The sequence below is a fragment of the Rhinolophus ferrumequinum genome, chromosome 9 (genome assembly GCF_004115265.2).
Source record: "Rhinolophus ferrumequinum isolate MPI-CBG mRhiFer1 chromosome 9, mRhiFer1_v1.p, whole genome shotgun sequence".
Classification (NCBI taxonomy): Eukaryota; Metazoa; Chordata; class Mammalia; order Chiroptera; family Rhinolophidae; genus Rhinolophus; species Rhinolophus ferrumequinum.
This window is the reverse complement of record NC_046292.1, coordinates 56,692,579-56,706,116: the sequence shown is the minus strand read 5'-3', so window position 1 is coordinate 56,706,116 and position 13,538 is coordinate 56,692,579. Positions and strand designations below refer to the sequence as shown.

General features: G+C 37.0%; 1 protein-coding gene and 1 non-coding gene across 3 annotated transcripts in view; one reads left to right on the top strand and one right to left on the bottom strand.

Moving 5' to 3' along the window:
• The window catches only part of ST6GALNAC3 (ST6 N-acetylgalactosaminide alpha-2,6-sialyltransferase 3), a 574,754-nt gene that overhangs the window by 234,825 nt on the left and 326,391 nt on the right, over positions 1–13,538 (bottom strand). The window lies entirely within an intron of this gene.
• Positions 8,263–8,369, top strand: LOC117027907 (U6 spliceosomal RNA). Its single transcript, XR_004424022.1, has one exon. It is a non-coding gene; the product is annotated as a U6 spliceosomal RNA (small nuclear RNA).

The following is a 13,538-nucleotide window of genomic DNA, read 5'->3' as shown; positions in this document are numbered from 1 at the left end:
TTGTCTGTACCTCTTTTACAAAACATCTTTCTGTTTTGCTTTTTGCCACAAAGTTCACTTTTTGAAAACATAAACATCAAAGTCAGATATTCTTGATCTGGCATACAGCACTCTTTCTGATTTGGTGTCTAACTACATCTGTGGGACGTCTCCTCAGTATTTCCCATTAAAAGAAAGTTCTAGCCACACAGAACTCCTCTAGCACACTTCATACTTCCATGTCTTTGTTCCAACTTAGGCTGTTACCTCCGCCTGGGAAGTCCTTTCTTACCTTTCCTCCTAAAAAGTCCAGAATATCCTTTGTGAAACCAATCACATTTATATTCTATTAAGCACATACTGGTATCAGCAATTGTTCTTAAAGCTTACAACACATAAACTAATTCAATTGTTACTAAATGCTATGAGTTGGTATTGGTACCTCTATTTATAGAAAAGTGAGATAGATAGAGGTTAAGTAATGTGTCTCAATCACACTACTGGTATGTAGATGCTACCTCTGATCAGTCAGAATTAATTTTGGCTTCTTTTCCAGTATAGGATCGTGTTTACAATGCCACTGTGATGCTTGTTACAGTCTGATGTGTTATAAGCTCCCTTTTGCATTTCCCTTTGACATCTCAGTGTCCATCACTATGCTCTACCTGTGGCTGGAACTTAACTAATGGTTACTAACTGCATGGATGCAAATAAGAAATATACAACTCTCTACAGATTTCTCTAACTCCATGTATGCGATCAGGTCTTTAGTTGGTTGAAAAAATGGGTTTAGTGGCAATTGAATAGAAATGAGTGTTGGTAGGTGAGAGAACATAAAAGACTTTCAGAGATGGTATACTTTTGTAAAAGCACATTTTTCAACCTAAAGCAATAACCAAGTGCTTTAAACACTCCTAAATCCTAAGGAGTTACTGACACATATAAGAGGAAATTGAAAACATAAAGTATAGCTTTTCAAAGCTCCAAACCTTTTTAAACAAACTTCCTTTTTTTCATGTCTATACATTAGGTTTTATTTTAAGCTATACATACATATTAGGAAGAGTGAAGAGTCTCTTGAAACAGCTTAGTTTAGTTTTGACCGTAACTCTTTTGCAAAGACTCTTTACTATACCATTTCCCCGCTGTCATGGGAAAACCAATAATATTTGACATTTCATGCCCTCCCTTGGAGATTACTTACCCTGACCAACAGTTTAGGTGAAGAGTTACTATGGAAGAGTTACTAAGTTACTATGGAAAACCTTCCGACATTTCCCGAAACATCTCAATATCCACTTCAGCCTTCAAGAAAGATAAGTAGCAATGAGCAACTGGGTTCTTATTTCAAAGAAGAAAAAGAATTATGAGACTTTAAGCTCATAGTATCACCACTTTTCTGATTTCCAAGTTAGTATTTTTTGAACACAGTGTTCCGGACACAAAAAGAATAAAACTGCCCCTTGTTTAAAAGAAAGCTCATATTGTAGCTGATCAAGAAGACATTTACTCAAATAGCTACTCCATTCTACAATCTGACCAGTATTCAGGAAGTATGAGAGCCCAGGGAAAAGAAGGAACCACGCTGCCTCGCTGTAGGCATAGCAGGGAGGGTTCACCAAGGAGGTACCACTTGTGAGGCTCGAGGACGCCCCTCATTTGGCCCAGTGGAGAGATATGGAAGAGGAAAGATGGGAACCAGAATTATAGGGAGAATAAAAAGCATTTATGAACTTTTGGTTTTCTCTCTTTATGGCAAGAAGGGAAGCTTAAAATGTTGCTTTGTTGGAGCATAGGATACTTAATGATATAAAAGGAGGAGTGAGGGAGGAAGAGAGAGAATAAAAAAATTTTGCCCTACTTCATCTGAGGAAGGCAGGGGTTGTAGCTGTGAATCTCAAACAAGAATGTTAAGAAGAAGAAAAGCAGAGGTCTACAGGAATTAAATGCCATTAAATGATTTATTAGAAAGTCAGAATATGTTGTTTCATAGCATCTCATTAAATGACGTTAGGATTACTTAAGGAAAATCATAAGGTATTCCTAAATGGACCACAAGTCATCAGTATTTGCAAAATTAGTATTAAGACTTGGTTCATAAATTAGGAAGGTAAATTATCATAAGCAAAATTTAGTTTAGATTAAAACTTTGCCCCACTTAGAATATTCAGGTCTTTTTATTTTGACATGAATTTTTAAAATAAGTGCTTATTGAGAACTAATTATTTACCAAGCAAATTCTTAGAATTCATTTTAAGAAATTGAGAAAACACAAAATGAAAGTAAATGAATCATTCTTATTATTAGTGTAAATTTATATGTATTTTTTTCTGTAATAAGCAATTCAGCAAGTTATTTTTTTAAAAAAAGACTTCATTGGACACTAAGAGTAAATTAATGATACATTTATCAGTGAACAAATTCACATTAGAAAGCAAAAAAAACACATCTGACTGTGAGAGCAACCAGACAATAGAAAATCTTACTGAACAGGGTTGCCGAGTGGCAATAAAATGAAACCTAACAGAGCTATTCAAGTTGAGAATCCTATACTCCAGAGGAAGGGCTATGAATCAGTTTTTTGAGAGACCTAGAAAGCTGTACCTAAGAAATCAACTTCTAAGGACATGGTCCTCTCTTCTATTAGGTGGGGCTCTTGCTGTCACCCTTGGACTTGAGTTTATAAAGTATATTTCCTTTGAGGATGTGAAGACTTGACGAAAAAATTAAACAAAGGAATCAAGAAGGTGTCGATCATTTTGTGACACTGCACTATTGCTATGGACACGTAGTCACAAGTATTACGGGTAAAAAGGAGTTGTAAGAACCCTGGATTGATAATAGCAAGAGTAGGTCAGCTAAGTGCAGATCAAAATTTATCCACACCGAACCTTTGGTCAGAGCAAGGGTCCACGTTTCATCACGCCTCCTGGTTGGGGAGTGGAGATAAAAGTTGTAGAATATACAATGATTCGGTTCCTAAAAATGGTGCTGCCATAATCAATAGTTGGGTCAGTTTTCAAAATGGGGAAAATTACCAAAATTAAAAGAAAATCCTCAAATATGCAGCAAATGATCTTAGACAAAATAAACTTGGGTTGTGTGTAGTGTCTCTATGTCTCAATACCCTTATCTGTGTGTTTGTGGAGGGGGAGTAATATTTTTCCTCCTGAAGATATTATAAGGATTAAATGAGACCATATAAGAAACATAATTGGCACAGTGCCTGGTACAAAGCCCAGTTTTCATTAAATGTTTTAAAACAAAAAGTCTCACGTTTATATACCCACTCTGTTTTTGGTAAAGGGCTTCCACCACCCCCATCTCCCAATATTTAAGGCATTAAATAATGGCTGATGCACCACAAACAAGTAAAACAGAAATGTTGACCTAGATTTCTTAAGAATTACATAGTCCTCATTACATAAAAAAATGTGACTCAGGATAGTTCAATAATAACACTGGTTAATTCATTCTAAAAGAAAGCAACATCCCTATAGGCTTAAATTTACAACTCATAGTCTTAATGACCTAAATGTGATATTGTGATGGACTTCCAGGTCCTTCATGAGTTACTGTCATCTTCAATCAATTGTCCTTTAATCTAGTTTGGAACTCAGTCTTATTTGATTATTAGCAGTCTGAGCATCAGCGAGTTTAGAAAATTGCATGTTGACATACAGAAAATTTATACTTTTTACAGACAAATGCTATAATGCAAGAGATGGATTACAAATTTCCTTCAAAGAAGATTTAAAAACAAAGAGAGTGATTTTAGTTTTCACTCTAAAATTTGAGAAATTTTAGAAGGAATAGGTCTGTTGTCAATTGATAATCTATGATTTGTAGATACTTAATCATCAATGGTAAATAATTTACCAATACAACCACGAATATATTGAAACTAATAGTTTGACATTACACTGAAATACTGACTAGAATCCTGTGGGAACTGTTTTTTCAGGAAGAAAAAAACATGAATTTTAGTTGATTTATAGTTAAGGGAAAGTATTATTATTCAGGAAAAGTATTACCAGGGTCTCAGCACAACGCACTTTCCATTTTCAGCCCAGCATTCAGCACAATCATTATCTATGATCTACCAAACACGGGGATGTCAAACCTCTAAAACTTCCTTTAGCTTTTACTCTAGCAACAGAATAAAAATGGTCCTTATTTCTGAAAGAAGAGATACTAGATTTTTCTCACTGTTTGCCAAATGCATACATTTCATAAATCTGCTTTCCATAATATATAATCACTTGTTTTCTCATATATAAGCTAAAACAGTAACACTTATAATATCTTTCATTTTATATATATTTTCAAATTGTTTATAGATTCATAGTCTTGGTATTCTCAATCAACTTTCTGATACATATGTTTGTATATATATATATATATGTATGTATGTATATATTAATATGCCTAACCTATTTTTGAATATTGAATATATGAATTATTAACTCAACTTTACACATAAGGAAAATGAGATATTGAGAAACTAAGTGACTAAGAGCACTAAATATGAATTACCAAAATATAAAATGGCAATAAAAAGTTATTTTCCAGTGACAGCTCATATATGCAGTTGTACATATTTATCAACCAACTTCAGTGAATTTAATACAAAGACAATTTTGTTCACATGACAATAAAAACTGGTTTATTATAACTTTAACTTCTCTCTCTACTGCATCCTGTAAATAGCTACCTCTTCTAACGTACTCTTTTAATAAGCTTGCTTTACATTTATTTGTACACGTCTGCATCTCTCACTAGAAGAAGTGCTTTAAAAGCTTTAAATTTCCATGTTCCTCATTGTTGCAGGGTTTTTAGTACATAATAGATGTTCAACAAATGCTTGTTGCATAAATAAATAAAATGCTGATCTGTTGTACTTTGTGTGTTGATTCCTTGGGATAGAAGCTTATGTTTTGTTAACAGCTGGAAACACCAAAGTGCTTAGAACCTTACAGTTTATAGTCCCAAAATACCATGCCTCTGTTTATGTGTATACAATGAGTGGCAACAATTTCATGGGCAGGCAACAATGAGCCTGCTCTCTGGTCAAAGTTTATTACCTCTGTCTCTGAGTCCTGCCACCTTAGTTTCTGGGTGGCCTGCCAAGGTTTGCTGTTTGAGGTTGTCTGTGAGGAGTGAGCAAGCATCAACACTGGTCATACAACTCAAACCAGTGTGCAGTAATCAATAAAAGCAACCAACAAGAATGCCAAAATAAATGAATGAATAAATAGATAAAATGAAAATTAAAAATGAACCTCTGTAATCGCACTAGGATGCTATCATAATGAATAAGCCTCATCACATCTCACCCTTATCTCCTGTCATCAGCAGCTTCCAAAACTGCAGCCTTAAAATAAAGTTGGTGTCTCATTGGACTTTAAATTGCTACTCTGCAGCTTATTTTATTTTTGTTTAATCAAATAAACAAGAGGGTTTTTCCATGGGGGACAAAAACTGTCATATTGGACTAAGGGTGCTGCTTTTCATAAGGCTGTTGGTGCTATTTCCTCTGTTTCTTCCATTTAGGAACAACTGGCAGCAAGAGCCCAGCCTTGGGGATTCAACAGAAGTGCCCCTTGACTTGCAGGTTTGTGGGCGCTTGCTAACCATTGGATCACTTCCACAGTCCCCGTGGACTGCTCTCCATCTCCAGCTCAGCCAGCCATTGTAGTCATGCTTGGTGGTGAAGACAGACAAGCAAAAGGAGGTCGGATGGAGAGCTAGAAGCAAGGTCTAAAGACAGTGTCGTGCGAGGCGGACTGTGGGGTCTCTGCTCCCCCTCCCCACATAAGAAGGCAAGATATGGCTAGGCCAAAAAGGAACACTCACGGAGCCATAGGTAGGGAAGTCATTCAACTGTAGTCTCACTGGAGGCTGGATTCACACAACCTGCAACCTGCCATCCACTTCTCTGCCTGCCAACCAACCAACTGACCAACCAACGCAGCCGCAGCAGTTATATCAGTAGCCAATTGGCTAATCGGTTACAGCTGATGGCCAACCGATCACAGTTGATGGTCATTTACCACCCGAGCCAGCACCTCCCCACGCGAGGCCGAGAGCCTGGAAACTGCTCTCTGGGACTCTGTCCCCACAGCCAGGCACTCATTATTTTTCCTTGCCAAAATGGAAATAGTTTCATTGCTATTTCATTCTATTTATAGATATTTGTAGATGTGTACCCTGAAGCAATTTCAGAAAATACAGAATAGTATAGTGAAGAAAATAGAAATTAGGCATAACCTCACCACCCACTCTGCTAACTATTCTTTTGGACCTTAAGACATATTGCATACCCAATTTACAAAATGCAACAGAAAGAAATTCCTGGAGTAAGAGGGAGGATAATCTCTTTCTTTTTCTCTCATAGGATTAAAAAGAAAATTAAGAAAAAATGAAATCAAAAGAAGCAGAAAACCTAAAAAGAATGACAGCATTACCAGAAATCTAGAAGATACACAGGACAGAGAACACTTTTAAAGGAATAATGAAAAGACAGTAATCACATCAGCCTGTTTTAAAACACCATGATATGGAAAGGCATACACGTAAGTAGCAGAAGACAGAGATCTGAGCAAAAACAAAGAGAGATACAGAGGCAACAGAGTGCGCAGGTACCAGGAGGAGAGAGAGAGAAAGAGCAGAAGGCAGCAGGGGTGGCACAGGGTGAAAAGCAACATAAGAACGAAGACTCCCCCCCCCATTTCACTTATGAAGATCACTTGTGTAAGTGTGTGAACTGCTCAATTTCTTTGTTTTATTTTCATTAAACAATAAAATATTTTAGATGGTACAAATGAAAGAGAGACTTCCAGATATGTTCAGTGTCTCTAACTCAGAAAATCTAAATCACTCAGCACTATAAAAGAAAAAAAAAATCAATAAAGGCAACCTAGCTACATGTTTCAACCAGATGTTTTTGTGTATAAAATATAACATTCCAAAAAGAAGTCAGTTTTTTATCCTATTCCCATGTCCTATTTCATTGGCAGTTTCTTCCACATAGAAGAGAACCCCTGTGCAAGAAATTTCTGGGAAAAGCTGATTGATGGAGAAGTGTGTGTGTGTGTGTGTGTGTGTGTGTGTGTGTGTGAAAGAGAGAGAGAGAGAGAGAGAGAGAGAGAGAGAGAGAGAGAGAGAGAGACAAAGAGAGAGAGAGACAAAGAGAGAGAGAGAGATTGGAGAAGATAATTTGTGATGCATTTGCCTCTATGAAATGAAGAGCAACAAAAAATCAAGTGGATTTGTCCTGAATTTTATTTTTTTAACTAAAACACAATTTTCATTTTATTTGGAACTATTTAACTCTTCTGATTTTAAAGTTGAGGTTCTTCATTCATTTTAGAGTGGAGGAAATAAAGCCTTGAGACTGTAGGAACTAACTTGTCCAAGCTTATCTAGTTACTTAGTGAGAAAGCTGAGCAAGCATATTCAGTGTTCACCTGCTTTTGTTTCTGGGGTTTGCTAAGTGGCATCAGCTACAGATGATGCAGCACCTGCTCTTTCAGAAAGTAAGTTAAGGGCCCTTCCAAGATGGAAGATTGAGACAGCTGCCCTCAGCAGGAGACGGGGCTGCCAGGGCTGTGATGCTCATCCCTTTGTGTCTGTCCTCTCCCGTAAACTCTCAGCTAAGAGGATACTTCCTCTAGAAGGAGGCCTTTGAATTTAGAGCAGAGGGGATTGTGCTTCATTCTGCCAAGAGGTTTTACAACATTCCTATAAGAAAGAAGCTCAGAAAACATTACTTTTAAGTATGAAATCAGCTCCAGGCAGATTCCAGTAGTTGCAAAAAGGCCTTTGAGTATTGTCTCCAAGTGCTTACAAAATTGACATTCTCATCAACAAATATTTGTTGAGGACCTAAGACATACAGAGTACTCTGCACAGAGACATGTAAGACAGCTGTGAGGGGCTTCCAGTCTTGCTGATCTTGTTGGTCAGCCAGAACCATACATAAAGAATAAGAAACAGTCAAAGCAGCTTGTACAAAGTGCAAGGTACAGGGCAAGAAAATAAATGCCTGAGGAAGTATAGGAAGGAGAGATAAACAGGGCTGTTAGAGACAGCTGCGCGAAAGGGTTACTCCTTGAGCTCTGCCTTAACAGATTTATATGACAGGAATACAAAAGGTAGGGCCTTTCAGCTGAGGAAACAGGGCCAGCAAAGATACAACGTTCAGAGTGTTGGGTTGGGGAGGGGGCGGAAATGAGCAGATTCATTGGGGTAGGCTACAGACTATTTGTAAAGACGAGTTGGGTGCTCGCTTCGGCAGCACATATACTAAAATTGGAACGATACAGAGAAGATTAGCATGGCCCCTGCGCAAGGATGACATGCAAATTCGTGAAGCATTCCATATTTAAAAAAAAAAAAAAGATGAGTTGGTGACAAACTTAGAGAGGAAGTTGGGCAAAATTCTCAGGACAAGAATGTCAGGTGAAAGACACTACAGATGATGAGGAGCCCCATTGAAGATTTGTGGGTAGGTGAATGAGATGCAAAAGTGATTTTGGATGATTAATCTGGTAGAAGTATAAAATGTGAATTGAAGGACAAAAGGTAGGAAGCAGAATAGATGAACAAAATTTTAATAGTGTAGACACGAGATGATGAGATCCTTAAAATAGAAATAAAGCATATAATCATTTAATCAGTATTATGAAGCACGAGATGGTAGTCTTAATAACACAATGACAGTTTGGTTTGGAAAGATGAGCCAAGTTTTAGACAGATTGTTTCACATAGAAAATGTCTAATAGCTGATCTAGTTTCAGAGACCGGTGTTTAGAAGTGATATCAAAGATGGAGATAATATGTAATAGTGATGGTTGATACTATAGGAGTGAACGAATCCTCTCAAAGAGGGAATGTTTTATTTACACTTAACATAAAAGGGGAACAGAAGAAAAATAAAGGCCAGTGTCATATCTTCTTGGAAGTATAGTAGTAAATGACCAAGTCTGCCAAATTCTATCTGGATTTCCTCGAACAGTCTTTGCTTTCTGATGACTCAAGCCTGAGGATAGTAGCCAAGGGTCTGGAAGGAATCCCATAGTCCTAGTCCATTATTCTGAAAGTGAAACCTGAGCAGTTGGAAATCCCGGTGATTTGACCATTGCCTTCCAGACCTCAAGCATGTCAAACCTCTATTCTGGAGAACATGTTGATTACATATTGAGGACCCATATGCTGTTTTCAATATGATACATGTAATGACGTTTTTCAAGGAGGGAAAAAAATCTGAATAATTACCTAAATCATTAAAATATCAGTGCAGGAAAAGTGACAGCTGGGAATTATTGTCAGTATTATAATATGGATGCAAAATAATTCATAAAAACTAATACTTATTAATGCTTACTACATGCCAGGCTCTAGCTATGAAATGTATTAATATTATTTAGTTTAATTATTTAAAAAGTACAGAAGGCAGATATTATTTTAACCTTACTTTACACTTGGGGAAACTGAGGCACAGAGCGTTTTTACACTTGGTCTAAATCACACAGATAGGATGTAGGTTACAGTGATGGGCTATAATCTGTGGCAAAGAACCAGCACCTACTCCCATCCATTATTATAACCCAAATCTGGATGACCTCCTTCTAACTTGGAAGTTTACCATAACAAGTCTATAGCTATAGACAAAACACAGATGAGTCAAACACACACACACAACATTTGTGAGAGGGGAAGGGCTAACGGGTACTTTAACTATATCAATGAAACCATCCAAGAACCCGTTTTTTAATAAAGCTACCCATGGTAAGAACTCACATTTCCAGTTCATTTACCAACAGGCCTGAAATTGCTATTTCTGATAGGACCGATGGTTACATTTCAAATCTCATAATAGAGATGGATCTCGGCCTCACTAATGTCTCCACATGCAGTGTTTTAAGGAAAATATAGTCCGTTTACAAGAAGTGCAGAAATGTTGTTAAACTTAATTAGATGTAATTGTCACGCTTTCATTAGCTATTAACATTATGTAAAGATAAACTAATGCATAATGAGTTCTTTCATTGTCACATAATTTTAATTTTAATGATTACATTATGACCATTATAATACAGTGCATATTTTCAATTTTCCCATTACTGGGTAATTATTTATAAGGTTTTCTATTACAATCTGTCCATAGAGACCATGTTATTAATGCCTTCATTTTCCTATAATGATGACCACAGTGTGGAAATCAATATGATAGCCACAGGGAGAATTACAAAATAACACGGAAAGAACAACAAAACTACAACCATGAAGTCAGTTTATTCAACACATGCCTGAGGACATTTCAAGATGGAGAGAAATAACATATTTATATTCTTATGAGAAGTTCTAGTTTTTAAAGTTTCTTCAAGTATATTTTGCCTCATTTTTGTGGCCTTTAGTCTCTGAGTCTTTCCTGAAACAGTTTCCATCATATGAAATATTCAAAAGCCTAACCTTTGAAAAATGTCTTAAACAGTTTTCACCATTCGGGGAATTAAATTAACATCCCACAAAGCTATTTCTAGGAAATTTTTTTGAATTGTTCAATCTCAAGGTTGTACGTCAGAAAGTAAAATTCTGATGAGCTGTATGATTCACCCTCAAAGATGATGGAGAGTGGGGGATATTTATTAGAACCAAGACAAAGGGTGATATGCTGGGACCGCTGTTATGGGTCCTGAAAACTGATCACAGTAACAATAACATCTACTGAGCTTTTGCTTTGAACCACTACCTCTGAGAACTTGCAGATTCCATTATTATTATTATTATTATTATTATTATTATTATTATTATTATTATTATTATATTTTGAAGACTGAGACTATTTGGTGGACTTGGAAAGATGTCCAGAAGGATGAAAAGAGATTGAGAAATGCAGCCTACTAAACACCCAACTGTAGCTGGTTGTGACCTGATTGTGACCCACTGGGACTTGAGACCTGATATGGAGGCATCACAAATCCTTCAGGGCTTCCTGTAGCCCTCTGAAATCATATATGTCTCCCCCAACTGCACCAGGACTGTCTCAATTATCTTTGAATCCCTACCACCTTGCACTCTACAAGGTTTGTAGAAGAAATTAATAAACTAGTTAGATTTAACCCCCAAGTTTCAAAGTAGTGCATAGCTTGTATTATCTAACTTAATGGTAACTGTAAACATATTTTAACATGGCCCAGTGTTGCTTTCTGATAAAAGTTGTTGGCCAAAGTTCAATAATTATGTATTCATATAATTTGGTGATAAGATTTGGATGTTTGTGTTTTTGTTTCTTTCCATTTAAATTGAAGAGAATCGAGAGTCCTGGCACATAATAGGTGACTGGTCCTCAAACAGTGCTATGTGTAAGACACTCCTGGGGAACTAATTGATGTGCAGAACCCTAGGTTACATTCCTACAGATTCTGAATCCACAGAGCTGAGAGGTTGTTTTTATCAAGACTCTCTGGAAGATTCTATAACAGGTGGTCCACGAAATACATTTGAGAAACACTGCAGCTGGTGTTCAGTTCAATGACGGGGAAGCCATATGGACCAGAAAAGCAAACATGGCACTTATCTTGGATGAAGAAGACCCCGGGATCAAAGTTTTAGTACAATAAGAGGTGTGACTTTGGGAAAATCTAAATCTACTCTGGTCTTAGCTTTTCTCACTCATGAGATGTGTGTTGGGCTCATTTTAGATTTTCCTCACTGAGATCACTGTAAAAGGGTCCATGAAGTCCGACAACAGGGATTCTTGAGCCATATGTGAAATTTCAAAAAGTCAAATAGGAATAATTTATTTATCCAATATCCAAAAGTGTTATTGACACGTCCACTTTTTTAGCTCCTGGCTAGAACTATATCTGATTTTTGATGAATTTATCAGAATTTTTGATGCAGCTATATTTGCTCAGATTTACAAAGATAGAGAAATGAATACTACTTAACAAATGTAGGTTTGTGTTTGTTTTCGTAGATCACATCTTTCAAAGCAGAAAGCCCACAAGGGTAAAACTGCATAAAGGAATATTGATAAGAAAAACGTTGAGACACAATGGGATTCAGATTCTTTAGGTCCAACCCTAAGAGTTCTTGACCAATGTTGCTTCTTAAATTAAGAAACTAACAATTTCAAACAGCCTCAAGTCATCCACCTGAGGAGCTATTCAAAGGGGCAGAGAGGCAGCACTGGGTGAAACGCAGTCCTGCTCTCCTGACACTTACAGTTTAGTGGGGAAGACAGAAGACAGAAGATATATAATGCATCAGTCCTTGACAAGTGACATCAAGGACAGGAGTTTGATAAGCAGTTTGGGGGGCAGGGCAGGTGAGGGTGTTGCTAAAGAAATGTTCTCTCATAAGGCAAAATTTGAATCTAGACCTAAAGAAAATGAGGGGAAAAAAATCATATAGCTATCTGGGGGGACTCAAGACATATTGAGTTCTAGAATATACATTATCTTCTATATTATCATAAACCTTACGTAAGCAAATATATTTATGAGCTCATATGGTGGGCACCGCAGGCTTGTAGAAAAGAAATCCTGGTCATAATTTCTTAACAGGACTTGTGGAGATGACAGGTGAGATCTCTAGTCCACTGATTATCTGACAGAGAGGTAAAGCCTGGACTTTGGCACAATACTTATCTTTGCTGCTTTAAGAACACATCTTGGTTTGCTGCACATCCTTATGGTCAAGATATTTTTAGTTCACTCTGGGACTTTTTTGTCTTGTCAGGGTTTCTCAGATGCTTTCATTTCATACCTACTGACAGCCTGATGAGCATGCTTTATAAATATTAAAAATAGGGTGGTGAGACCAATGCAAAGAACCTGCCAACACATGCCAGGACCTCCGATGAGTTCCCAATAAAACTAGAGAATATGTTTCAAATATCCGTGGATCCCCCACATCTAGGACGATGTCTGACACCTGGTTAGCACCCAGGGAATATGTGCTCAAAGACTGAATGAAATGTTTATAAGAAACTTGAATAATGCTCCACTTCTGTGCTGCCTATCTCAAACTAAAATAAAAGCTCTGCCTAAATAGAGTAGCTTGGTGTGTGTATGTAGATGAGGACGTGTGGGTGTATGTTAGTAAACAGGATGTTTTCTATACTTTATGAGAAAGCATGGCAGCTGCTCCCTGAGCTCCTAATAGAGAAAGCTGCTAGTTTTACATCCTTGAGAGCCCCTATTTGCATAGATCGTATATAGAAGACAGACATTAGAAATGGAAATGGTATATGATCACCAAATCTCACTTGTGCTAGAAAGTTCTGCCTGTGGTTTGTGATTTTTGGAAATGTGGATGTGCTGACAACAAAATTAACTTCTCCAAAGAACTGAGAATTGCCTACTCTCATCATCCCTCTCACTATAATTTACATGACTTGACGAAATTAGACTGTTATTTTCATTGGGGTGATCTGCAAAATCATGAAATGATGTGTATTTTGGGAACGCCTAATTAACTCTCGTTAGTTCCACTGAGGTTTAGCTACTAACATAAGCATTGCAAATATCATGGAGGTGTTCACATCT